The 26908-nt window shown below is 41.1% G+C and overlaps 1 protein-coding gene across 3 annotated transcripts in view; it reads left to right on the top strand.

The window, feature by feature from the left end:
• Positions 1-26908, top strand: part of SGMS1 (sphingomyelin synthase 1) — a 98247-nt gene that overhangs the window by 50062 nt on the left and 21277 nt on the right. For 2 of the 3 annotated variants that reach the window (XM_066620024.1, XM_066620025.1), the window contains exon 3: positions 7752-7826. The exons of the other annotated variant lie outside the window; for it this stretch is intronic. The gene's annotated coding sequence lies outside the window, so the exon portion shown is untranslated. The remainder of the gene's footprint in view (positions 1-7751; positions 7827-26908) is intronic. 3 annotated transcript variants of the gene reach the window in all.

The raw sequence follows: 26908 nt of genomic DNA, 5'->3' as shown, positions 1-26908 counted from the left end.
ATTCCCCTGCTTTCCCAGACTGACCTTGCCTCTAGGAGAGTCAGATTTGGCAAAATTTAACTGCTGGCCAGCCAGGCTGACCAGCTCTTCCTTGTATTCCAGCAGGGCTCACAGCCCTTGCTGCAGGAGTCTCTAACCGCCTTTTTTCTTTAGTGCTGCGCTGCCATAAGACCATTCTGCTCGAAGCAGGGTTGTGTCAGCCATTTTGCCTCAGGTACACGGCAGCTAGCCTGCATGACCATGTTCTCTCTCTCTCTCTCTCTCTCTCTCTGCTCCACACAGAGCAGGTCACAGCAGCCATTTTGGCAACCTGAGGCACACACATGCTTTTTTCTCTATTTTCCTGATTACCAGTCTGTGGTGGAGCAGAAGAACGGGTCTCAGCATGGCTGGACAACTGTAGAAGCTTGCTCCCCCTGGAGGGATCAAGCTTCAGGGGCTTGGGTGCTGAGGAGCTCTAAAGTTCACATGCACCTTCTGCAGTCTCCCCACATCTTTCCCGCATGCTAACCTGCAGTTGCAGCAAGCCCGCAGCTTCAGGAGCATCTTCTCTCAGGCACTGCTGGCCAGCTAAGCCTGACTCTCCCTCCTTTCTCAGAGGCTATAGAGAGGCAGTCAGTGGGGGCTGAACACCCATACGGAGCCGCCTTCCCACCAAGACAATTACGTGGAGAGTTGCCTGGCAGTGGGGACCTGTGTCCATTTGCCATTATGACTAGTCCTAAGGAAGAGACCCCAGCAGTCCCCTCCTCAGCTTCTGCCCCCCTCCCTTAACTGGGATAAGATTTCAGCCACTATCCAAAACATGGTCCGGGCGTCTGTTTCTGCCAGCATGGCCACAACTGTAGTGTTCATCCAAGGGTCACTGGTCCTCAGAGGGGTCCTTATTCCCAACCAGGGGCCCCATGAGGTGGACGTTGAGAACCCCCTTCTGCAAAAAGAAGCCTGGGGAGCAGAGCACTCAGCTTTGTCCGCCCGCCAAGTAGGATTTTGCACTAGGTGTTGTATGTTACAAATGGCTCATTTCTGTAAGATGTGACTGTTATTTTTAGAGGTCTTGCCACAGCACGGTATAATAAAACTCTTAATAGTCCAGCATCTGTTGTATAGTATTCCTGATATTCCAGCATCAAAAGTGTGCAAGCTTCAGTAAAACATAATTCAGTTACGCTGTTAACTCTTTTGCAGCTGTAGGTCTCCAAACCCTGCCTTAGGCTTGTGTGCAACTGACCTGCTGGCTAATGAGTGAGAGACTGAGTGAGAGTCTCTGGAGAAACTGGCGTGAAGTGTGCAAGGAGTAGAGTAGTATGTGATGCACACACACATGGTGCAAAGCTAGGCCTCTTTGCAGCAATTGAAAGGCTAAACAAGTAATTAGCTGGGGTTTGGGACATTGCAACTGCTGAAAGGTGAGAGACCATGCCCAAACAAGGACGAACCTTTCTCTACTTCTTACATGGAGATATTGTGTGCTGTGAGGGCTAAAGTGGCCCTGGAGTTTGCAAGGTATCTTGAACTGGAGACCCCCAACCTCCTCCCTCTTCCAGTCCCGCCAGGTAAGGTTTTCCCCCCACACCATTCCATGCTGCCCCATGATCACCCAGTAGGCACATGAAGTTCCTTCTGAATGAAAGGAACACATACACACAGCGGAGGACCTCCCCAGCCCTGCGCCGGGGGCAAGGGTTCATCACCCCCTGTGCAAAAATCCACCCCCCTACTCACCTGAGGCTCATGGAGCTTCGCGCAACCCAGGGCTGTGTCAGCGAAGCCTCTCTGAGGTTCCCCAAAGCGATAAACTGAGCTTCCGGAAAACTGGAAGCACAGTTTCTGATCCTGTCGGGAGCCTCAGAGAGCCTGCTGCAGGGTCCTACAGGCTCGCACCTGGGGCATTTGCCCCATTGGACCTAATGGTAGGTCCACAACTGCATGTGCACAAAGAAGCTGTTCCCAGGTGAGATATCTTTAACTGAAAGTATGTGCAGGTGGGACTTCAGTATCTACTGATTTGGTATCCACTGATTTGACTCGACACTGATACTGAAGTCCACCTTGAAATACCTTGTAACGAGGAAAAAAGCACCAAAATCCAATTTCCTACCTTCGTGCTGTTAAATAATTATAATTTCATTCCTCTATATTCCATTATTCACCTCATCTGGTGGCTGAATGCGGTATAGCTTCTATATCACTGCATTCTGGGGCAACAATGGAGGAGCAAGAAATCTGGCAGTGGGTCTTTAAAGCTATTTTTCTGTTGATTTGATATCCACTGATTTTTTTAATTCACTGGGGTTCTGGAATTATTAGAAGTCTACTGTATTCCATAAATTCCATTTCTCCCTCAAAGGACTAAATCAGGACCACTTTTTTAAAATAGAAGTTACAAATAACCCAAAAGACATTTTCAGATTGTCTGAAAATGCCAACTTTTCTTTATATGTTTAAAGTGCTACTTACATGAGTTTTATCCAAACTGTCTTTTATGTGAGGGGCTTGATTTTCAGTAGTTTCTTTTTTCCTTTCTAGCCCCCTGCCCCATCTGAAAATATGCTCCTGGGTTAGTTTTCTTAGCAGTGAAAGCAAATATCTTGACTTTTAGGCAGTTTTACAGACGGTACTAAAAACATCTTTTACTCTGAAATATATCCATTTACATTAATTTGTTTATAAATGTAAGACATTTAACTGTGTTCCCTGGTATTACTTATGATGGAAATAAAACTTTGGGCCGTGGCTGTATTATTTCAATTCACCTGTGTGTTGCTATAGTTTAGCTTTTGATTTAAATATCATATTTACTGAAAATGGCAAGTAATGTAATAAGAACAAAGAAGTATTTTCTGAGAATAGTGGTAATATAAAGATGGAAGCATAGGTATACCCAGTTTAAGGAAAATGCAAATTAAAGCTGTCCAGGTGGTGAGGTTCCATATCACCAAAAAAGTTTGATATAGCAGAATTTCGCTTAACTGTAAATCTGCAAATGCCAGCTGTGAGTGTCAGCTGCAGAACTCCATGTTTTAACCTTCATACACCCCCGTAACATAAAAAGTGGGATGTGATGAGGGTGGAGAGGTTGAGTCTTAAAGAGCAAAAGGCTGAGAAGCATTGAAACCTTCTGCAATTTGTTTCCTAAGTTTGGCCCTTGGCTTTTCTCTTGCCCAATTTCCTGATTGCCTGAATCAGTGGTTCTCACACATTTAGCACCAGGACCCACTTTTTAGAATGAGAATCTGTCAGGACCCACCGGAAGTGAGGTCATGACCGGAAGTGACATCATCAAGTAGGACAACTTTTAACACTCCTAGGCTGCAATCCTACCCACCCATACCTAGGAGTAAGTCCCATTTAATATTGTTAAAAGAATATACATAGTAGCTTGTTAACAGTACAGGTCTGTAACGTTTCCCCAAATGCAGTCATACCATGGGAGCATCAAGTCTAATATATTAAAAATAAAATATTGAAATGAATGGGGACCCACTTGAAATTGGCTCATGACCCACCTAGTAGGTCCTGACCCACAGTTTGAGAAACACTGGCCTAACTGGTTTTTGTGTTATAGGCTAGGTTTTTCTTTTTCCTCGTCAGCCCTATTGGTCTCCTAGCTGCTGTTTTGCTGTTGTTGCCACCTGTGGTGTTATGTTTTACAGTACAGTATTTTCGTATTTTTATTGTAAGCCCTGAGTCTGTTTGCAAAATCTCGTGAAAATACTTTAAGTACGTGTTTGTAGCCCATTATTTTAAGGTGCTCAGAGGGTTATGTAAAACTCTTGAGACTGAGAGAATAGTGTCTTGCCTTGGAAGACCACCCTTTGATCTTTGTAGCTGAGCAGAAATCCAGCACTATCCTGGTGCTGTTGCAATGTGTGCCTGTTCCAGTTGTGTGTAGCTTGAAATAGCATCTGTTTTAATTCTTGGAAGCTGGTCAAATTCTCCGAGCTTAGCTATGTTCTTCTTAAAATTTATGTAGCTGGTTTTGTTATATACTGAGGCCCTGTATCTCAGTGAATCAAAGAACATTCTTGTTTTGGCAAGACAAGGATGGTGCGATCAAACTAGGAGTTATAGCATCTACAACAAATTGTACTTATAAAATTTTGTTTTGTGCTGTACTGTTACAGCTGTACTGTTACCTAGCTATAAATAAAGTACTTTGAATCTGTGATAAGTGTAAAAAAGAAAAGTATGTCAACTAAGTAGGTTCAGTTGCACAATTACATTGCTGCCTTGCAGGTTTCTGGCATTTGAGTTAACTACATGACAGAAAAGCCATAAAAACAATACACTTGGGTGACTGAATTAAGCATGAAGCCATCTGTATAAAAGTTAACTTTCCTTTATCTATGACAATGATATGATCAATAATACCTCAATAATTTCAGGGTCAATAATACCCCAAACAGTAAGTACATAACACCTGCATAAACAGAGTGTGGGGTCTGAGTGACCCCACCATTTCTTAAACATGAAACCATATGTTGTGCCATTAACTTGAGAAATTCAGATGACTCTTCCAATAATTAATGACAGTTTCTTCCATGGACTACTCTTTGGCAATTTTCCTTCCATCTTTTGTTACTTAGAAGCTGCCAGAAATTAACTGTATTCTCTAGCTCAGTGGTTCTCACACATTTAGAACTGGGACCCACTTTTTAGAATGAGAATCTGTCAGGACTCGCCAGAAGTAATGTCATGACCGGAAGTTACATAATCAAGCAGGAAAATTTTTTAACAATCCTAGGCTGCAATCCTACCCACACTTACCCAGGAGTAAATCCCATTTATAATAATAATAATAATAATAATAATAATAATAAACAGTATTTATATCATTGTTAAAAGAATATGCATAGTAGCTTATTAAAAGTACAGGTCTGTAATTTCACCAAATGCAATCACATACCATGGGAGCATCAAGTCTAATATATTAAAAATAAAATATTGAAGTGAATGGCTACCCATCTGAAATTGGCTTGCTACCCACCTAGTGGGTCCCAACCCACAGTTTGAGAAACACTGCTGTAGTTCATTGGTTCCCAAACAGTGAGCCGTGGCTCCCTGGAGAGCCTTGGATTCCAGCCACGGGAGCCGTGGAATCCTTGTGAAAAACCTGCTAGCCTATACAATGTATAGGATTGTAGCCCTAGTGCGGAGCCACAGCCAGTGGCTCAGTTGGTCAAGGGAACCACCAGTCAAAATTTGGAAACCACTGCTTTAATTGCTAGTCAGAAACTAAAGGAAATAGCCAAATGAAGCCTGCAAACCAAACCAGCATTTACAATATTTTTACAACTAGCCTACAAGGACATATCCTTGTTTTACCCCTCTCCCCAGTGTGTTGAAATGAAAGCATTGAGATGCTTCCCTTCATTATCTAAATCTTCATTTGTATTAATCTGGGTTGGCTGGTTACAAAGATACCTGAAGGCAACCTTCAAGGGCACATTTGCCAAGATCTTTTTGTAAACAGAGACAGGATTCATTTAAAAGTATTTGCTGAGAGGTGCTGTTATGTCTGGCCTTCTGCAGTGATATGAGTTTAGAGCTTGCAGGTGCAACATGGTAAATAGGACATACAGAAGCCAAATTAGAATGCTTTTCTCAACATGAATTGTACAGTAAGATGTGATGAACAAAACAGTTTTGCTGGGTCATAAGGAAGGTCCATACTCAAAATAAAGTTTTAAAAAGTTTTTATGCCTAATAAAGGTTTTTGAAATTGTTTAAAAATTCAGGTTTATACCAGAGGGGTATGTAGTGAATTGTAGGCCAGAGGGGTTCTAGTGAATCCTAGAAGTAAAAAATGTGTCTGTTTTGAGAATAGGCACTATTGTATCATCATCATGCTTTTTTCTCACTAGAAATGGACATAATAGCTTCTGGTGTAAGCATCTATAAATGTTTAAAGAGAAACCAAGATGTTGAACAGCATTTTGAGGGGTCACTCTGACGCCCAGCAACACATGTATATGGATTTTCAGTTTCCTTAAATATGGGTAAAAGTGGCTTCCAAACATATAAGAATATACACATCAGCTTTTTGCTAGAAGTAGGAGGAAAGACCCTAAAATACCACTTGGTCATTCAAATCTTATGATACCTGAAATGTAACATTGCAGAAGACTTCTTACATGAAGTTTTTTCCCATAACGCCAAAGGCCCTTTAAGACCCCATTTGTGACCAAGGATTACCGTAGATCAGAGGTTTTCAGACTGGGGTGTCTCGATGCCCCAGCCTTAAGGCCCTGGGCTCTGCCCCCTTAAGGGGTGGAGGCCGGGAGGAGGCAGCAACACGATCCCCAGGATTGCGATGCTCAGGAGGGCTGCAGGGACTGGGATGCACTCACCAGTCCCTGCAGCATTGTCCTAGGGGTGCGGGAAGCCCTGCGCGAGTGCCTGTAGGGCTCCCCAGCGGGTTTGAAGTGAAAGTAGAATGATCGCACTCCACTTCTGCAAAACCGGAAGTGGAGTGCGATCGCTCTACTTTCGCTAAGAACTCACTGGGGAGCCCTGTAGGCGCTTGCACAGGGCTCCCCGCACCCCCATGCATCCCAGTCCCTGCTGCCCTCCTGAGCAGCGCGATCCTGCGGATCGCATTGCTGCCTTGCCCCCGTAAGTAAGGACTTACTGTGCTTTTCAAACTCCTGGAGAGTTTGAAAACCACAGTTGTAGATAGCCGCCTATAAGTCAATCTCAGAGATAAGTCAAGGGCAGCTTTGAGCCAGAAATCATGGAATTTTTTATGTCCCTTGGATAAGTTGGGGGTGGGTGGGTTAAACTTAGGGGTGTGTGAAATTCTTTTGAAAAGGACTTACCAGGAATTGTTCTGACGCAGCAGCAAAAACAGCTATTTTACCTTTTCCAAACAGAAAAGGAGATGAAGGTGCTTATGGGAGTTGCAGGCTTTGTGAGGCGTACAGTGCTGCGCTTCCATAGCAGCAACCCTCATACAGACTAGACTACAATTCCCATATGTGCCTTCTCTTGTTTGGAGAAGAAGCTAAAATGGCTGCCTTTGAGTACTGTAATTTACTGGTAAGTAAACTTGTTTCTTCCCCCCCCCCCATGTGTCCTTCTTCTCAGCCAAGTTCCACCACCTCATCAGGCAGCTGCTCTTAGAAGTTTTATTTACTGCATTGACCCATGTAAAAGTCAACCCATGGTTTCAGGACCAATTTTAGGCATACATTTTCCAACTTACACACGAGTATATATGGTATGTCTCACTGCTTACTGATAGGAATATCCAAATTATTAAGGTACACAACCAGTACACAGCTGATATTGGTTACATGCATAGTTCCTGCCTCCTTTATCACAACAGCTAGAATTTTCAGCATGGAATAAGCAGAGGCACAGAAATGTTGAGTCATTATGAGATGAAACCCCATTTTAGATTTGGAGCAGGGGATTCCTGTTTTCCCGGAATAAAATGACACAATTTGTACATGCATGGGATTTCCTGTTTTGCATACTTTCTTGATCCTCAGGTTTTTTGTAAGCCACATTGCACTTGCTTTTAACAAGGGAAGGAAGAGGTGAAAACAAACCAACCAAGCAATCAGTTAAATAATTAGGGGGTGGGGGATTCCAGTAGCAGTCAGGAATGTACCAATGTTTGTAGAATGAAACTGTCTTTACTACTATTCTAGGATACTGTATATGTAAGACTGATGGGGAAAAGTATGTGTACATATCAGAGTGTGACAAATTAATGCAAATCCTTTTTTGCGTTGTTTTGGAAGGAGGTGTCTCAAAAGCATGTCTTCAACAAATTGAGAGGATGGGCAATACTGCAATGACTCTAAGAAGTGAGAGTGGTAAGGAACTTACCTTCCTTTTGCACATACATTTGTAAAGTGCTGAAATGGGGAAAATATTTGTTTAATTAAAAAAAGTACAAACCAGATTATAAAACTGAAATTATTTTAAACTGTGCATGCATATTTCTACTAACAAACTTATCAGCTTGGGTTGTTCTTCAGTTTTAAGTAGATTCTGACAAAAGTCCTGTTTTGTAAGGACCCATCAGGCAGTTTCAGATATCTGTTGTGCTGTATTCAATTACATTTTCTAATCTTACGTTTGCTGTCCTTTCAGTTAACATGTGTGTAAGAGTTTAAAAAAAGACCTAATATATTTGGTGCATTGGTCCATAATGCCTACTGTACTCTGTTTCATTTTATGTATAATGTGTCTTTTTATATATAAAAGTTAGACTTTAAGGTACTACCAGATAGTATTGTGCTTGCTGCAACACACTAACAACACACTTAGGGCCCAATCCAGAACAGTACACACTGGCTTACTGCCAGCGTGCACTGTCACAAACGTGCCATAAGGCACATTTATGGGCCCTAGCCCCAGGCGAGCACCAGTGGTAACCCAGCGCTGGGCTACCCCTGGGCAGCCACCAAGGCTCCACCACTTGGCAGTTGCGTGAACCACTGAGCAGCAGAGAGGGAAGTGGAGGCACGGGGGGAGGCATTCTGGAGAAGGGGGAGGAAGCGGGTAGGGAGAGATGCAGGACTGGTAGAACAAAGCTCCACTGGATCTAGAGCTTCCTCGTTGGGCTCATCGCCTGACATGGAGGTTCTTGATTCACCTAAAGGTCGGTGGTGAATTGAGTGGCCTCACTGCGGGCTAGTCACTTTTCCCGGGGGCTAGTCCCCTTCTGACTAGCCCCCTTCTCCCGAGGGGTTACTGGCGGCTGCCCCGAGTGTGCAGGATGTGGCGGCAGCCATTTTCAATGCTACTGCAGCCCTGCACCCTGGGCAGTTTAGGATTGGGCTGTAAGGCTGCAATCCTGTAAACACTTATCTGAGAGTAAGTCCCACTGAAATCAATGAAGCTTACTTTTGAGTATACAAGTCTGGGATTACACTGTTACTTTCTGTGTTGCTTTTTCTCAAGAATTCTTAAATACTAACATTAGCAATAGAGTCATGACTGAAAGACAATTTTAATTCTTTAAGTACCCCTTCTATTACAGATTGGCATGTTTGCTTCATTTTTCATGAATTATGGTATTTTTGTTCAGATTTATAGGTTTAGAAATGATCTAAACATAGGCTTTGCTTTGTCTTTGCTTTGCCTCATTCTTTCCTATTTTTTTTGGCAGTTTTTGATTGGTTTCATCTGCACTGTGCTGTAAGTCATTTGGGATAAATGCTAAAATAATTTTTTATATAAGCCCTAATACTAATTATTAGGAATTAGTAATGAGGAAGAATGCTTTGATATTATATTTTTAATTAATAATTTAATTAATTTAATTAATAATTATTATAATTGATTAATAACAATCAATTTTTGCACAGTCACATTGTTTTTGACTGGATTTTGTATATATCCACCTATCGAGTCCTTCCCAAGGGCCTAGGATAGGCAGCTATTTTTGTTGTTATGTTGTCACTTTACAAATATTGCCATAGTATATATGCTGTTCTTAGTAAAGCGGCCTTTTGCAATTGACTGATGGTGCTTGTGCTCATCCCAATAGTGTCCAAGTGCTTTTGCAGGTGGCTGCTATGACTACTTGGATTACTCTAGTTTTCTTATGCCACAGTCTTTCAATTTCTATTTGTAGATCTTTATACTTGGTGATTTTTTTCAGTTCTTTATCCTCTATTCTACTGTCACCAGGTACTGCAGTGTCTACTATCCAGACTTTCTTATCCTTCTTGTTGATGATGGTTATATCTGATGTATTGTGTGGCAGATGTTTGTCGGTTTGTATGCCAAAATCCCAGAGCACTTTAACTTCTTCATTCTCTACCACTTTTTCAGTTTTGTGGTTCCACCAGTTGTTACTTGCAGGCAGTTTATACTTTTTACACAAGTTTCAGTGAACTTGCGTAAAACTTGTGTTTTGTTGCAACTTTGTCATGCCTTTCGTTGTAGTCAGTCTGCACAACCGTCTTGCAGCAGCTGACCAGGTGGTCCACAGTTTCATCAGCAGCTTTACAAAAGTGACATTTCTGTCTGTAGATGTTTTCTCAATTTTGGCTCTGTATGCATTCATCAGTTTCTGGTCTTGGGCAGCCAAAATTAATCCCTCTGTCTCCTTTAATCTACCTGTTCTTGGCCAGTGCCAGGTTTTGTTTTTATCACCCTTTCCTGCAATGTCTTTTGTGTATTGTCCATGTAGCACTTTGCTTTGCCATTTTTCTTTCCTGATGTTCATTTGATCTTTTTTATAAGCCAGCTTTGTTATTGTATCACCACCCCCAGTACTTAGCATGTTTTCTTGAAAAACCAGTTTCAAGGCATCTTCTTCACTATCCTTTACATATTTTTGCAATGCCCTTTTCTCTTCTTGTACAATTTGGTGTACTTGTAACATCCCTCGCCCACCTATGCTTCTGGGTAAAGAAAGTCTATATTATGATGAAGATGAAGATGATTTGCAATTCTTTACTCACACTGTTTCAAGGTTCTGGTCTCTGCTCACATGTGCAGTGCGCAGAGTCAGCAAGCCTTCTGTAAAGCTGCAATTGCTTCCAGTGATGAAATTTTGCAACATACAAAAGTATTTGTGTGCTTTGTCACATTTATATAGCCAGTGAACGTTAACTCTGTTTTATCAGTGCGATTTCATATTCTGGGGTCACCTGAGCTCTAGAATTTCCTGCTCCCGGAAATCAGTTGGGCTTCACGGTCAAATGAACTCACTCAAAGTTAAGTTCTTTGTTTACCTGTCATGGAGGAAGATGAATATACTCAAAGGGGCAGCATCCCAGGATAATGGGTTGCTACATCAGGATGGCTCAGCAGTATTTTGAGATACTGAGGCATGTCATTTGCCTGGGGGGGGGGATTTAAAAAAAACAAACCTTCTAAATGGAAGAGCAAGATATATAGCTATTTAGTCAGTTTGACTTGAAATTGCAGTGATAATCCACACATACAGTATATGGTGTAGGGATAAAATCCAGCTAGAAAGAAAGCACATTCTCTTCCACAGATTTCTTCCTGTGAGAAATGAAATGAGTCGTGTTAGCTCATGAAGTAGCATTATGACCTTGACTAATAGTTTTGGTAGTGGAACAGTGGGGAGGGGGTATTTACATACCAAAAAGTCTGCTTATGAAGTACGTCTTCATGGAGATACCACATCTTCATGGAGTTTTTTACCCTGAAGAAGACAGATATTGTACAATGATAACTGCAAGTTAGAGGGTTTTTCTTTAAAATAAATCTTTTACCATCACTTGCAGGAATGCAAACTTTCTGATTTTAACCAATTTTAGAAATCCCTTCTCCCTTGTCTTTTCAGCAACATGCATTTCAGATTCTTTCAAGAAAAACCATCATGCAACCAGTTCTCTCACTTGCTACAAATGAAAAGATCAATAATGTTTGAACAAAACCACCTTGCAATTTTGCTTTACAAATACAGCAAACCTCCTTATCTGCAGGGGTTCCATTGCAGCGCCCCTGTGGATAGCTGAAACCGCAGATGTGGGTGAAAGCCTGTCCGAGCTGTCTTGGGCAGCCACCCTAGCCCCCAGAGGGACTTCTGAGTGCGGCAGAGGCAGAGAACGGCTCCCCTCGCCTCCAGAAAGGCGGTGCAGGGGGGTGCACATGCTGGGGGGCCCTGGACCCAATCTGCTGATAAGTGAATCCGCGAATATGGGATTCGTGGATATGGGCCCCCGTATTATCAATTTGGACTGTATTGGTTTCTAAAATAAAAACTATTCTACAACAAAAATATATTTTAATGGTATGTAAAATAATGCATGTTTCACTTCAGTAAATACCACAAAACTGTTTTTGAACCAAATGATGTTAATATCAGTTTTTTAAAGAGATTGTTTAAAATCCAGCAGTTTAGGAACTTAAAATCAAGTTTGTATGTACGGGGGGCCCCATGTCAGTGAATCCAATATCCGTGAGTTCACTTATCAGTCGATTGAGTCTGGGGCCCCCTCAGCACACACTCCCCCGCTTGCATCCACTTGGAGGCAAGGGAAGCGCCACTCCCCTCACCTTTGGAAGGGCCTCTGAGCTCAGCATAGACCGAGGTAATCTGTCCATGTCACCTTCCAAGCTCAGACTGAGCTCTGAGGCTAGAAAAATGCAACTTTGTTTTGCAGAGAAACCGGAAGTGACTTTTTAATGCCTTATAAGGCATTAGGAGGCCTGGTGAAACCCTGGAGGCGATTCCTGGAAGTGACGTTTTAAATGTCTTATAAGGCATTTAAAACGTCACTTCCAATTTCTCCATGGAACTGGAAGTTGCTTTTTTTTATAGCCTCAGGGCTCAGTTTGAGCTTGGCAGAGGCCAGGGATGGACATCCTCGGCCTCTGCTCAGAGGCCCCGCTGGAGGTGAAAGGAGCAGAGCTCTCCTTGCCTTGGGAGGAGTGGCAGCCCCTGGGACTGTGGGGACGGTGTCATTCCATATCCATGGTTTCAGCAATCCATAGGGGGTTCCAAAACGAAACCCCCGCAGATAAGGGTTTCCTTATTACCTATGTAATGAGCCAGGTATTCCCTTTTTCTATATTGGTAGTTATGTGACTGTTGAGAAAGTGATCTGGAAAGCTGAACAGTTGGCTTTAGGAAATGTCAGTCAAAAGAAAAATTCCCTTCTCCTTTATAGAATCTTGGAGAAGGGGTGATGAAGAGAAAGGAGTCTCTGCTCATTGGGAAATGTCAGTTGAACCTGAGAGGCAGGTAGTTAAGAGCAAGGATGAGTTAAGATATAATTTTCTGTTTGGGGTTGAGTTCAAGTTTGTTTAGATTACCAAATCTTAGATTGAACTTTCAAAGTTTAGATTTAGTTTACATCTTCAAAGCCCTTTGGAAATCCATGGAATAAATGGAAATAGTGTATCTAGAGTTTAGTAAGCAAATAGTTTATTGGTTTTGCTTTGTAATCTTTGTTTTTTCTGCCAGTTAATTATTATGTGAACCTATCAATAAAGCATCTAGTTCAGTGGTATTCAAACTGGGGCGTTGCGATGTCCCAGCCTGTGGGTCCTGGCCTGTGCCCCCTTAAGGGGCGGGGGCAGCCAGGAGACAGGGGGAAGGCAGCAGCGTGATCCGCAGGGTTGCGCCACTCAGGGGGACTGCAGGGGCTTGGATGCACTTGCCCATGCGTCCTGCAACCTCCCGGGGGTGCTGGGAGCCCTGCGCAACCTTCGGCAGGGCTCCCCAGGTCAGGAAAAGTGAAAGTGAAGTGATTGCGTCCCGCTCCACAAAACCGGAAGTGGAGCACGATCGCTCCGCTTTCCCTTCTGACGGGGCTGCAGGGAATGGGGTGAACTTGCCAGTCCCTGCAGCAGCTGTCCCTGTGTGCGGGGAGCCCTGCGCGAGCGCCTGCAGGGCTCCCCAGGTCAGGGAAAGGGGGAGTGGGGCGATCATGCTTCACTTCCGCTTTTGTGATCTTGCGGATTGCTTCGCTGCCTTCCTCTTGCCCCTGCTGCCTCCCCCCCCTGCCTCCGCAAAGACTTACTGCAGGTTTCAAACTCCTGGAGAGTTTGAAAACCGCAGATCTAGTTGGATACCAATATTACATCTTTGTATGCTACTAACTGACTGATTTCACTCAAAACTCTCCACCACTGTGCCACCACCATATACTATGCTTCTAAAGCTGCCAAGATTGCCAGGTAAATCCGGAAGTGATGGCAGCAATTATATTGGGGTAAGAAAGATCATTTTCTGCCTGGATCCATTCTTTGAGAGGCTTCATAGACCCAAAATGGGCCAGGTAATTGACATAGTGACACTTAGAGGGCACAAATGTAATACGACAGAATACAAAACAAGGGCTTTACTTGGTAAATTCATGTAATTAATATTTTATTTGTGTCATTAAAAATATGACCAAGGAGTAGTTGGTACAAATTTTATTCAAATCAGTCACAAAGAGGAAAAAAGCCCCACGGTAGTGCAAAACCAATATGGTGATAACTTCCAAAGGTGTAGCTGTGCTTTAGTGCGCAATCCTAACCCTTTATGTCAGTGCTTTCCAGCACTGGCATAGTGGTGCCAATGAGGCATGTGCTGCATCCTGCAGTCGGGTGTCACTCATGGAGGCCTCCTCAAAGTAAGGGAATGTTTGTTTGTGCTGGAAACCACCGACATAAGGACAATGCAGCTCCGAGGTAAGGGAACAAACAACATGAATCTGCCAGTGTTGACACTTTCAGTAAGATTAGAATTCCAGTAGTGCAATTCATTTGTCAATGATGGCAGCAGCATCAAGATATCTTTTCCTGTAATCACTTGATATGTTTTGGACATTGTGTGGTGTAGACAGAGTAGCTTGAGAATAGGATTCTGTTTGCACAGATACTATTTTAAATGCATTCTTTCTGTGTAACAGTCATTTGGTATGCCTTTTTATGTACTAGCTGTTTCTGTTTCTGTTTCTGTTTCTAAAACAAAAAGATCTCTTTACAGGAATTGAATATTGTATTATGGTATGACAGCTTGTAATTGGAGCACGTGCAAACACTTTTGTGGGCAGGAGTTGGAATGGGTTTTGAACTGCCACATAAAATTATTTAAGTTCAATAAAGCTGAGTTCTAAAACTCTCAGATTTGACCTGTCTGCAGACAGTCTAGGAAAAAATGTCCACTTTCAGGAGAAAAATAAAACAAGTTTTTATTTTATTGCCTTGCTCAATCTTAACTCTGGAAAATTGAACTAGAAGAGCACTACCACACCCAACATACCATGAAAACTACATTCTTATTGGCACACCCATCCTCATTCTCTCATCTGTGCAAACTGCAGTGAAATACTGTGTAGATCTAGCTTTCATGAACAGTGATAGGCTTAAAGTTCTCTCCAACAGGACATAGTTCCACCCACTTAAGTGATAGGCTTTCTCCAGATAAACTGGATTTCCCAGTACGGTTTTTCTCCTCCTTTTCTTAAAAGCTGCTGACATAGCTTAATACACAGTGCACAGAGAAATGCTGCTAGAGAAGAAGCCTTGAGTTTGGTGAGAATGTTTTATCTAAGAGTTTTATCTAGACTTGTGTAATTTACAGCTCATGATGTGTATGCTTTCAGTATGGGTTTTGATGCAATTCACTCTGCATGCAGTGAAACTGTATAGCAAGAAATTGTAGACTGTCTCTACAGTCTGCATAAGCAGCAGGGGAAGTTTTGTAAATGTAAAACACAGATAGTAATACCATTGTTGGATGTGGACACCGTGAAATCAGTCTGTCTTAATGTCTGTTCATGTAGATGGCAAAGGCAGCAGTGGGAAGCAAATAAGAACTATATTTGCTCAGTTAAAACTGGAATAATGATTGTATATGTTTTAAAATGTGATGGTGCTTTTTCACTGTTTAGAAAGGACAAGAAGTGCAACATAAGGTTTTAGAAATTAAAATGAAAGTCAGATGGAGACACTTTCAATTAAAACTTAAAAATGAAGATAGTATGCTTAGAAGTAGCTATGTTTAGAATGGAAGTTACTGCCAGTTACTCTTTATGGAGAAGCTTTTTATATTCCTGGAAAAGTGGAGAATTTCCGAAGCAGGCACGTTTTAAAGTTTAGAGTGTTGGCATTTCATTATTTGCTTGTTTTGTTTCAGGCAAGTTTCTTTAATGAAGTGAACTAGTTATTTGAGTCCATAGTAGTTTCTGTACAAAGTATCTTAGTCTAGGGTTATCTAATTAGACTGTCGTTAATTGGCTGGGAGCGGGTTGCATCTTTAATAGTTGCTTGGTGTCTCATTGCATAATCAGGTTATGGCATGTGTCACAATTGTTTAGATGGAGATAAAATTGTAAGTGAATAGGGTATCCTTGGAAACAAGATGGGCAAGCACCTTGCAATGTGCTAGCTCTCTGTAAACCACAAATGAGTGTATGATTGGCAATTTGAGATAATTGCTTTAATATTGTACTCATGCAATATTAGTGATTTGGAGAGTAACTTTTTCCACTTATGGTAGCTAAATGTATTCTCATCAAAATTAAAAATTTTCATGCAGAAATGGAACTCTTAGATGCTTTAAAAATTAAAAAATACAATGTATTTTCTCCATATTACTGCTTGTCCTCTAGCAAATGCCACCCCCCTTCTCTTTGTTATAGCAGTGCTTAGGGTCTATAAAATTCTTTATGACTTCTTGTTGAATTTTAAAATATTGTAATTTTTGTTTGCCTTAATTAATTTAATAGTAGCTGTTTTTATATCTGTAGCAGTTTTATAATGGCACAAGATGCAGTTAAAACAAACCTACTAAATGAACATTAGATTAAGCTTTGATTAAATCATGGCAACTTTTGCTGTTTAAAAATATTTATTTTGCTGTTTAAAAATATTTATTTAGAATAGTTGCAAGCAGCTGACACATAATTTTTGTCCAGCAGGCAAACATTGATAACAATGCAATATTTCAATTGATTTCAGAGAAAACACAAGCCAATTACATGCACAAACATGCTATTTTTCTTCCTCTTTCAGATGGTGTTAGAGATTTGTAACATAAGTAGGGATTATAAGGAGAAGGTAGTCTTTTATAGCTGAATGTCAGTTAAGATAGGCTTAAAAGGTTAACACTTTTCAGATATGGGTGAGTGTGATAATGGTCCTCTGTGATGAATGATAAAGTGCAGTTGCACTATGAGACCAATCTATTGAATATAAAAAAAAACCCCAACATTCAGGTTCACATAATATGTATGCAAATTGAAAAAGGCAGATCTCGGAGCCTCAACATCTAAATTAAAAAATGGGAAGGTTTGCTGTTCTTTGAACTGAGTTCATTAGCATTTTAAGTGCCACACCCAAATACCCACAGGATAAATGACCCTTTAGATGGCAGTGTAATTATAAGCAGTTACAATTATTTCAGTCCTAATGAAGCGTCTATCATGTGTTGTCCAGTATTAGTTTGTAGCAGCAAAAACAACAGAGTCTTGCAGTTGTTCTCATGACTTATTCTCAATACTCAGAACATATTTGATGATTGAGTTTCAAATATGAAACTCAAAAACTCCATGAGTTTTACCACAACACTGACCAAGTAGGGAATGAAGATAATATAACTGACTTGAATCATAATATTTGTTCCTAGACAAAAAGAAATTTAGGTTATTGGCAGCTTATGTAAAAGTACGCACTTCAAACTAAGCTGCTTCATACTAAGCTGCAAGACTAAGCTCCAATCCTGGCCACAATCCAGAGAATTGTGTGACACACTTTGAACACACTTTGTTCAAAGCAGCAGCTCCTGCCCCACCGTGACCCATAATACGCTGCTTTTGAAATTCAAGGTACTCTAAGGTGCTGTTCTTCAGAGCACTCTGTCCTAGAGCAGGCTCTTAGTGCTTTTTGGATTGTTGTCCCAGCATTAACAGAAGCTGTAAAACTTTGCTAATGTTCTGAAAGGAATTTAGAAAACAGATTCTGCATGTTACGACTACAGTGACTTAGTTATGTACCTGATCTTAAATTTGTAAGGAATTTGTTTTTCATACACATGGTAAAACTATGGTAGTGTAGGTAGCTAGTTGACATTGATACCACTTTTTGCAAAGGAAAAGTTTGCTAGCAGTTTTTTTCCCCCTCACACAAGGTTCTTATACTGAATAGGAAACTGATCACATTCCCTGTAATCTTTTGAAATTAGCACTTACCAGGTTTTTAACTGCAGTCTGAAAATGTCAAGAAATTCTGTAGCCTGAGCTCGCGCACATGCTGACCTAAAAAGTTTTTTGTTGAGTGTTGTAACATGTAGACAGTGTAGCTCCACTTACTTCCACAATAAGGGTCCACTCATTGGGTCCATACATTGTGGTGATGTCATAACACTGTGAGCAGGACCAATTAATAACTTTTTATAACCCACAGCACAACCTGATCTGTCAACAGAGGCGTCACTAGAGATTGTGTCACCTGGTGCAGGAGCTCATTGTGTCAGCCCCAGGATGGACCTCCTTCCATACCAGACCATACAGAATAAATTACAATATCTTTTGCACAGCTTAAATGCAGTGGCATCATTAGGGTTGGTGCAACCCTCATTAACTTTTTAATTTTAATACATAATAGTTCAGATCACTTGACAAATCAGTAATCAACAAAACACCTGTGGCCAACTTGATGACATTCATGCAACTGAATAAGAGTTCTATTATTAGCTCTGATACATGGAAAAGAAGGCTGACTTATACTAACATGTCTATTGGTTCCCTGCTGTGTCATAATAATACCTCATTGGCTCTCAGGACACTCAATCTCATTGGTCAGTTTTGAATTAAGGAAAATCTACTTTTTGTTACGTAAGGCAGCTGTGTTTTCCTTTTCTGGTTATTTGTCCATAACGTTTGATAGAATAAAGATATTGCAAGGTAGTTTGTTGCTTTGCATTTTCCATGAAATTCAGCATCGTATGATATATAACATGATGGCATTATTCAAAAATACCAAGATTTCACAATTTTGGCTAGTAGTAGCGTCAGTCCTTCCCCACTCGGAATGTGTCATCCAGTGCAGTCTGCACCCCCCAGAAATGCCAGTGTCTGTCAGTATTTCATTACATGATGCAAGCAGATCATGGGCATTTGGACTTGATATTAAATATTGTCAGAGAAGATAATAGTAGATACCTTGCTTGGGTGAAGAGTATGGTATCTTTTCCAGCGGCTGTTGCTGGTGTCTCTTCTCCGTCTCTTTTTAGACCGTGAGACTTTTGGGAAAAGGGAGCCATTTATTGGTTTAGTACTTTAGTACAAAAGTACTTCTGTTGAAAAGTGATATATAAATATTTATGAATAAGAATAAAATATTAGTACAGACTGAGACTAATTATTCGCGTGGGTTCAGTTCCAAGCACTCACATGGATGGCAAAAAACACACTATAGCAAATCAATTTAAAAAACAAAGTTTCTTTGCTCCAGTGATTTAAAGACAGCCTTGCTGACCTTTTGACTCTAAGATAAGAGTCATTAAGAAGACAATCCATCAATCAGTCCTCCTCCAACCGATTCTCTCAGCCCCTCCCTTCACCAATGCAGACTTGCTCAGGAGAAAGGGAGGGGCCACTGGAGAGAGAAGGATTGATGGATTGTCAACCAGCTGCCCCCTCTCTCTCATTAAGGAAGCTATTGTTAAAGGTCTGTTCAGTTTTTTTAACTGATTTTAAAGGGGTCCCCTTCTCCAGGGATCAGCACATTCCTTCTCATTTGCAGGGGCCATTCGTGTTGAGTCAAATCTGTGTATAAAAAATCCATGTATAAATAGGCTGGACCTGTATAAATAAAACCTTTATGGTGAAGCCTCTAGTGATGACTTTATGGTGATGACTTCAACAGGTGGGTTGCAGCAGTGCTGTTGCCACCATTTTATTTTGAGGTTTAGAGCTGCACAGTTTAAACAGTAAGGAGGTGTAGGGGCCCTAGAAGAACAGAGAACCTGCTGGAGACTTTCTTTGACCAAGCCCTCCCTTCTTGGTCCCCCACCCATCTGCCTGTTCTTCCCTGCTGAGGCACTCTCTCTGCTCTTTTCTTCTCCTTTCAGATGGTCTGGAAGGAAGGGGGCAGAATTACAAAGTAGTACACTGGCTGCTGCCAGGCAAGAAAAGAAGAGAAACTTGGTTTTTACTCAAATTGACTTCATAAAAACTGGATGACACATTGGGGATTGGGGGAGAGAAAAAATTGCTGAATGAGGAAGCATGGATAATTTGTGCTACTATTGGCTGGACATAAGGCACATTTTCTAGATTTAGTACATAAACTATATGATTTGTTTGACTTTTCCTCCAGAAAATGGTGTCTTCTGCCACAAACTCATGACCGCCCCAGCATTGTGTAGGAGTGCTATAGCAGGATATTATTTTTCCTCTGCCTTTTTCTCCATGTAATCATGCTAGATAATGTATCTATGTATTTGATGAACAAGCTAACAACACTTCGATCTTTAGTCAAATCACTTAGATGTTTTGTGTTTGAGTCTAACCATGAATACAGTACTAGGAGTTTTATGCAAATCCACAGGATGTTTCAATCTCTATTCAAATAATCACTCAATCAATTAAATAGGAAGATATGTTAGTATATCGCTTGCCATCAACCTCATTTCTTTTATCCTATGTCACCAGGTGATTGTGATGTTTAAAGTAAATGTTATAACTTAGACACTTTTCATTCTCAGAATTATAATTTTTAACTGTAAAATTTTAATTGCTAGTATGAATATTCTTGGTGTAGAAAGGTTTCAGTTAGAATTTTAAAATTACTTGCATTGCACATTTTCTGTCTTCTATAATTTTGATTACAGAAGTGGGCTGATTGGATTGTAAACAAGTAAAAAGTTACCTGTCACAGTCTTTCAGAATTTACCCTCAGTTTAAGTTATTGTAGTGACTCACTGTTTCTTTTGTAAATGACTTAGAAACATTTCAAAATCTTAGAATTTAGAATATTGCAGTAAATTGTCAAGGGAGTGTAAAGTTTGGTACCAAGTGGCAAATAACTTTTGTTGTGAATGCATCTTATGCTACCTTCACATGATGAAGTCACATGATGCAGCAGAATATGAAGAAACACTTCCAAAATGCAGGGCAACCAGATTGTTCAGTGTAGGAGGAGGATGAACAGAAGTGTGCAGGTCCATAAAATGCTTTAACATAGCAAGGATGAAATAGTCTTTCAACAAATGCTTCTTATCTTTTCAGAATACTACTGTCTGATTCTGTGTACAGTCGTGCCTCAGCATCCGCAGGGTTCCATTTCCAGAACCCCCACAATCAAATCCGTGGGTCAGGGTGCACTAAACCCTCCGGACACGAGAGAGGCAACAGCACTCCCATGTTTCTTGCTCTGTACCTTCTGGTACTCGGAGATATACTGCCCTTGAACTTGGAGGCTCTGTTTAGCTATCATGGTAATCACTAAAAGCAATGTTAAGGTGGAGTGGCATGTTCAAGATTCTCTACACAAAAAGTGGCACGTGTCATGCTACGGAAAGCCATGGCGAATTAATGGGATCATGTTGCTAACAAAGCAAAATTTTTGTTTGGAAACATCATGAATAAAAATATAAGAATGCTTGCAACATGATCTAGTGCAGCATTTCTTAAACCATGGGTCATATCCCACAAGTGGGTTGCATCCCGATGGGTCACAGTACCTGTGTGACTTGGAAGCCACAAGGTAATCTGGGGCACAACATGACTGCCGCAGTTGATGAAGTGGGTTGTGTTGGTTAAAAGTGTGAGAACCACTGATCTTGTGTATGGTGCAATGTGGCCTAAGTGCCATTAAATCTACCCCATTTTCAACTGCAAGCCAGATGTCACTAGTTCAGACACATAACTACTGCACTACACTAGCTAGCTTTCTATTTTCCTCTCCAACAGTCAACACAAGTTTGGTTCTCTGATTCTCGACTCAGTTTAAATAAACAAATAAATTTTCTGGGAAAAGATCAAAGGGAAGCTTGCATCTCCCTAAGTAAATGCATTTTCATCCATTGAAAAACATGGGCCTAGAGCAGTGGTTCCCAATGTTTCGGAGCCCTAACCAAACATGGACCACTGAAATAAAAATTGGAGTTGGTATGGACTGCATGCAGCCAGGTGCTCCAAGAGGAATTTTATCAGGGGGTACAAAGAGTATTTTGGGCCACTTCCCAAACGGAGTGAAACAGAGTGGAAGAGGATGGTGACAGGGATGGGCAGAACAAGAGTGGGGAAGGGGCAAAAGGGAGGGTTGCAACAGCAGGAAGAGTCTTTGAAGCCCAGGTCTACTGTGCTTCTCAATGTGGAGCCCAGGTCTACCTGCCCACACAGCATCAGCAGCTAGATACAGTAATACAGAAAACCAAACACACTCCTAAGTGCCCAGTCCTATCCAATTTTCCAGTGCTGCTATGCCAATGGGGTATACACTGCTTCCAGTGTTGGGGAGGCAGTCACAGAGGCCTCCTTAAGGTATGGGAGCATTTGTTCCCTTACCCTGGAGCTGCATTGAGGTTGCACAAGTGCTGGAAAGTTGGATAGGATTGGGCCTTGAGTCTCTAAAAATTTTAAATATAGAAAATCATTGCAGAAAATTAGATCATCATATTTAGGCTCATACTAGAATGGAAGGGGTCCTCTGTGTACAAAAACATACTTCTCAGCTGTAGTTCCACATCTGTGTCCTTGATACACTCCTTCATGGTAAGCTGATCCACAAGCCAAAGAGCTACTGTAGCAGGCCAGTTTCCTTCCAATTTGATAGTGTTCAGGAGTGCCATGTATGCATTCCTTGGCCCAGCACATATGGTTTGCAGCAGCTGCAGCCGCAGTTCATCCAGCATCCTGTCAAGCAACCAATCTGGGTGAGACTGGAAAATATAAGATTCCAGGAAATTTCTGGTGGCCTTCCTTTGGCTCCTAGGCCACCCTTTTTTGACCCTAGACCCAGGTACCCCCTCTCTTGGGTCCTGCATGCAATCCCTACCCCTTCACACAAAAAATACAATTAAATTTATAATAGAGATTTATTAGATGCATTATTTTTAGTGAAGATTGGTGGATTGCTGCTTCTGTTGCTGGCTGTGGGCAGTTCATCCTATGCCCTCTCTGGTGGTCCATGGGGGAGAATGCTGAAAGTGATCAAAAGTAATTTTTTCCCCTGAGACTTTGTGGACCACTTTTCAGAGTCTCATGGTGCAGCTGTAGTCCCCAGACCACAGGTAGGAACTAATGGCCTAGAGCAGAGGTGCCCAAAACCCGGCCCTGGGGCCACTTGCGGCCCTCGAAGCCTCTCAATGCAGCCCTCAGGGAGCCCCCAGTCTCCAATGAGCCTCTGGCCCTCCGGTGATTTGTTGGAGCCCACACTAGCCCGATGCAACTGCTCTCAGCATGAGGGCAACTGTTTGACCTCTCACGTGAGCTGTGGGATGAGGGCTCCCTCCACTGCTTGCTGTTTCACATCTGTGATGCAGTAGCAGCAGAAAAGGAAAGGCCAGCCTTGCTTTGTGCAAGGCCTTTTATAGGCCTTGAGCAGTTGCAAGACCTTCATTCATTCATATAAGTTCATCTTTAATATATTCATTTATGTAAATGTATGTAAATTTATTCAAATTTTAAATGGAAATTAATTCTTCCCCCCTCCCCCAGCCCCTGACACAGTGTCAGAGAGACGATGTGGCCCTCCTGTCAAAAACTTTGGACACCCCTGGCCTAGAGAAACCCCCAAGGGGATACCTAAATGTAATTATCCATTTATTGGTTGTTCGCAAAGGGGGCCACATCGTTAAACGTTGTACAAGGAAATAAAGCTGCAGCATATTTTTGAATGCAACAAGTTTTCATTGATTGTATTCACAGTAAGTTAAATTTCTGGTACTTTTGTTTGTATAATGCTCTGTAGTATTCTTCATGGAAATTACAGAATGAAAGTATTTTATTGACACTGTCCAGGGCAGTTTGAATGATGAAGCATATGGTGGAATTAATTTGAATTTTGCTTGAACTAGTTGATAGATGACGGCATGGTTTAGACTTCTCAGAATCTTTTCACATTGATTTATTATAGACTGATCATTCTTAAGTATGCTCGTATGAAATACATGTGCAGCAAACTATTGCTATGTCTGGGCATGAACTTACCCTGACTCACCCCAGCGGTGAAAACACTGGCAGGCTGTGGCTGCCTTCAACTCTGCAGCCAGGTCAAGGCCTTGACAAAGATGCTCCAAGAAGAGGATGAGAAGAACTTTGTTGGGATACTGTTGTATGAATTTGGGAGGAATAGGAGGTGGAAGCAATCAAATCAGTCAGAACAAAGATTTAAAATAATAATAATAAAAGCAAAAGAGGTCTCCAGTTGAGGTTATCGATGAAAGCAGGGAAATCAAATATAGGGATGAGATGGTAAGATCGTGAAGAGATTCGATTCCGAAGAATAATAAAAATATAAATGGTCAGATCAGAAGAATTGGAGGGAGCCAATGTAGTCTGGGTGCAGTCATGCAAATCTTCAAATAACTTTGCATGCCTGACATACTTGTTGACAGCAGGTAGCTACGTAGGTCAGCAGAGTTAGCCCTACACTAATATTCAGGCAGGATTAAACACCATTGTGCTTTATTATTACTTCAGTGGGAGATGATGTATCGTTTTTGCTTCTTTGGAATGACTTTCTGTCTCTCTGGCCAAATAATAAAAGGGTGACTTTCTCCAGTTCCTTCTCATGAATATGTTAATGGTGAATATAGAGCTAAGGTGTTGCAATTATTCCTGATCAGTTGAGAATAAAAGGGTGTGACCTTTTGTGTGGTATTAACGGTCATACATCTGTTTTTGAAAAGGCTTTGTGTAAGAACCTGTAACAAACAAATGTTCTATCTCCTTGTTTTCATATCTCCTACTGTATTGTGGAGGAGCTGCATAGTTAACTTTAATGTTCTGTTATTTATTGAAAGAGAGAGGTTTGCATTTGAGTACTGGTCTCTTTGTAAAGCTTTTATAAGACATTGGCTTAGTACAGTGGTTCCCAATTTTTTTGGACTGGCAGTTCCCTTGACCTACTGGACCACTGGCCACTGCTTCCCATTAGGGCTACAGTCCTATATATTGTATAAGGTGGTAAGTTTTTTGTGAGAATTCTACTGCTCCCTCAGCTGGTTGCTACAGCACCCCAGGGAGCACAGTTCACAGTTTAGGAACCACTGGCTTAGCATATTACTGATGTACCCACTGCTCTTCTTTCCCCAGACACCACCTTCTGCTCCTTTTGGCTTCTTCTAATGTTAATCTTCCAGAAATTGCAGGTGGCACCTGAATCTCCATATTTGTTAACTTAGAAAGGTCAAATGTGTCTGAGATCCATACATTGGGAAGTCTTCAGGAATGTCTCCTATGCAGCTGAGGGTTCTCAAATTCCACAAAACTGGCCTTATAAAACTGGTTTATCACTAAGCGCTGTTTTGTATGTCCAGTTTAATAACTTCATTGTGATATTTTAGAAGCCTTATTTTCAGGCAAAGTGGTTTCAGAAATAGCAAAATTTGCACAGAGCTGTGAAATACTCTGCACAGAGCTGTAAATATAGGTTGGTAAATACTAGTGTAGTTTGGTGAACTGGCTGTTGTATTTGGAAGACGTGGGTTCGGAATTGCCATTCATCCAGAAGGGATATCCAAGTCTATATCTCTTGCGCCGGTCCAGAGTGCACTCAATTTTGTGCTTTCAGTGTAACCTCATTTGTAATATGGTTGTAAGGAGAAAATAGGATGATACCATGTGTCATGATCTCCCTGGAGAAAGGATGGAGTACAATTATAATGATAATTTTGTCTGCTTGTAGGGTTTAATATTAAGCACAGTTATGAGCCATCTTAAAATTTTAACATCAGGGTTACTGGCCATTATGTGGTCAAGCATAGTTCTTTTGAGAAACTGTTCTTTCTGTGTCATATCTCTCCATAGATCAACATGTTGACATTTCAGAAAATACAAAGTAATGTAGCACTGAAAGAGGGTTCAGTGTCATTTACCTGAATCTCCATGGAGCTTAAAACAAATTGAGTTACAGTTTGGGGCAAGCAAAATCCTACACGTCAGTGTTCTTATGAAAAACATGTTCAAGAATAGCATTAGTTTATGTGTTTTCACCTGGTCAGTGAAGGAAGCTTCATTGCCTTCCCTTTTATTTTCCAAATACCTTTTAGAGATCTGGGGATACACTTTTACAGCTTTAGTTTAATAATTAAGCTGAACGTTCACTCTTACTTAGTAACAGTTTGAGGAAAATGGAAGGCGTTTATCGGACAAATGGCTTACTGTTCAACCTATCTTTCACCTACTTGGATTGCAGCATTAATTAATATAGAGTTCTGTTAGATTACTTGCAAACTGTTTTTGCATTAACAATGGACTTCTAGGGTAATAAAGTGCTCTTCCCACAAGTCATTCTTTGATATTCCAGCTTCTCATCAACATGCATCTCATCTGAGGTCAATATTTTAGATAATTCTTTGGTGATACATTGTTTAGCTAAATGTGGTTTGTCTTTGCTTTTCTCTGGCAGGTTTTTAACAAAGAAAGTAATCATTGTTACAACTAAACACATTCCAGAGAAACTGGATTTTTAAAATAGCCACTAGGGATCCAAAGAATCCAAAGAAAGAGGCTGTATGCCCATTACATATGCCTTTTTCCCCAACAGTAGCTTCAGAAGTTTATAAAGTTTCCCATTGTTTGCAGTAACTTGTACAATCTGAAGAAGTGCTTAGGACAAACTTCACATTATATGGAATGGCCTGGATCTTCTGCTGTTGTTTTTAAAAATGTTAGCATGGGTGAGAGCTGAAATGCGGCAACACCACGGCAGAAGGTAGAAAGGCTTTAGCACTTTGCTCCTACTGTGGTTCCAATTCCAGTTTCGTGTCCCTCTGCATGCTATTTTAATTTTTTTTTCAGACTTTCATTAATCATTCTCTTTCTCCAGAAGTCTCACTGCAAACAGAGAGCACGCCTTATGTGTTAGGAGCAATGCAAGAATGTAGGAGACAAGAAGTCTGGATTCTTCCAACTGAATTCTTCCAACTGGAAAGTTGGATTTCTGGGGGCACAAACTAGGGAGTAGCCTTCATGTGTGACAGTGTACATGATGCTGAAGCCCATTGTTAACTTCTAGAAGACACTGTTCCACAGTTTGCTGAAATCTTAAGATTACATTTTGTACTGCCCATATGTTTTCAAGTTGTTCTCCTCCTCAACAATAAGAGCTACAAAAATAAATTAAAAAACAAACAATAAGAGCTACAAAATGATTTTCACATGTTTGTTTTCTATCTCAACTATGAAGTGAGTGAATGTGAATTTCATTTTAATATTAAACACATTTATTTGAAAGTATGTCCTGTTTATTTCAGTGGCACTTGCACCCAGGGTGCTTATGATTGCAGCAGAAGGCTGCT

This window comes from Tiliqua scincoides, chromosome 3 (assembly GCF_035046505.1).
Source record: "Tiliqua scincoides isolate rTilSci1 chromosome 3, rTilSci1.hap2, whole genome shotgun sequence".
Lineage (NCBI taxonomy): Eukaryota > Metazoa > Chordata > Lepidosauria > Squamata > Scincidae > Tiliqua > Tiliqua scincoides.
The sequence above is the reverse complement of the archived record's forward strand: the minus strand, read 5'-3'. Positions and strand labels throughout refer to the sequence as shown.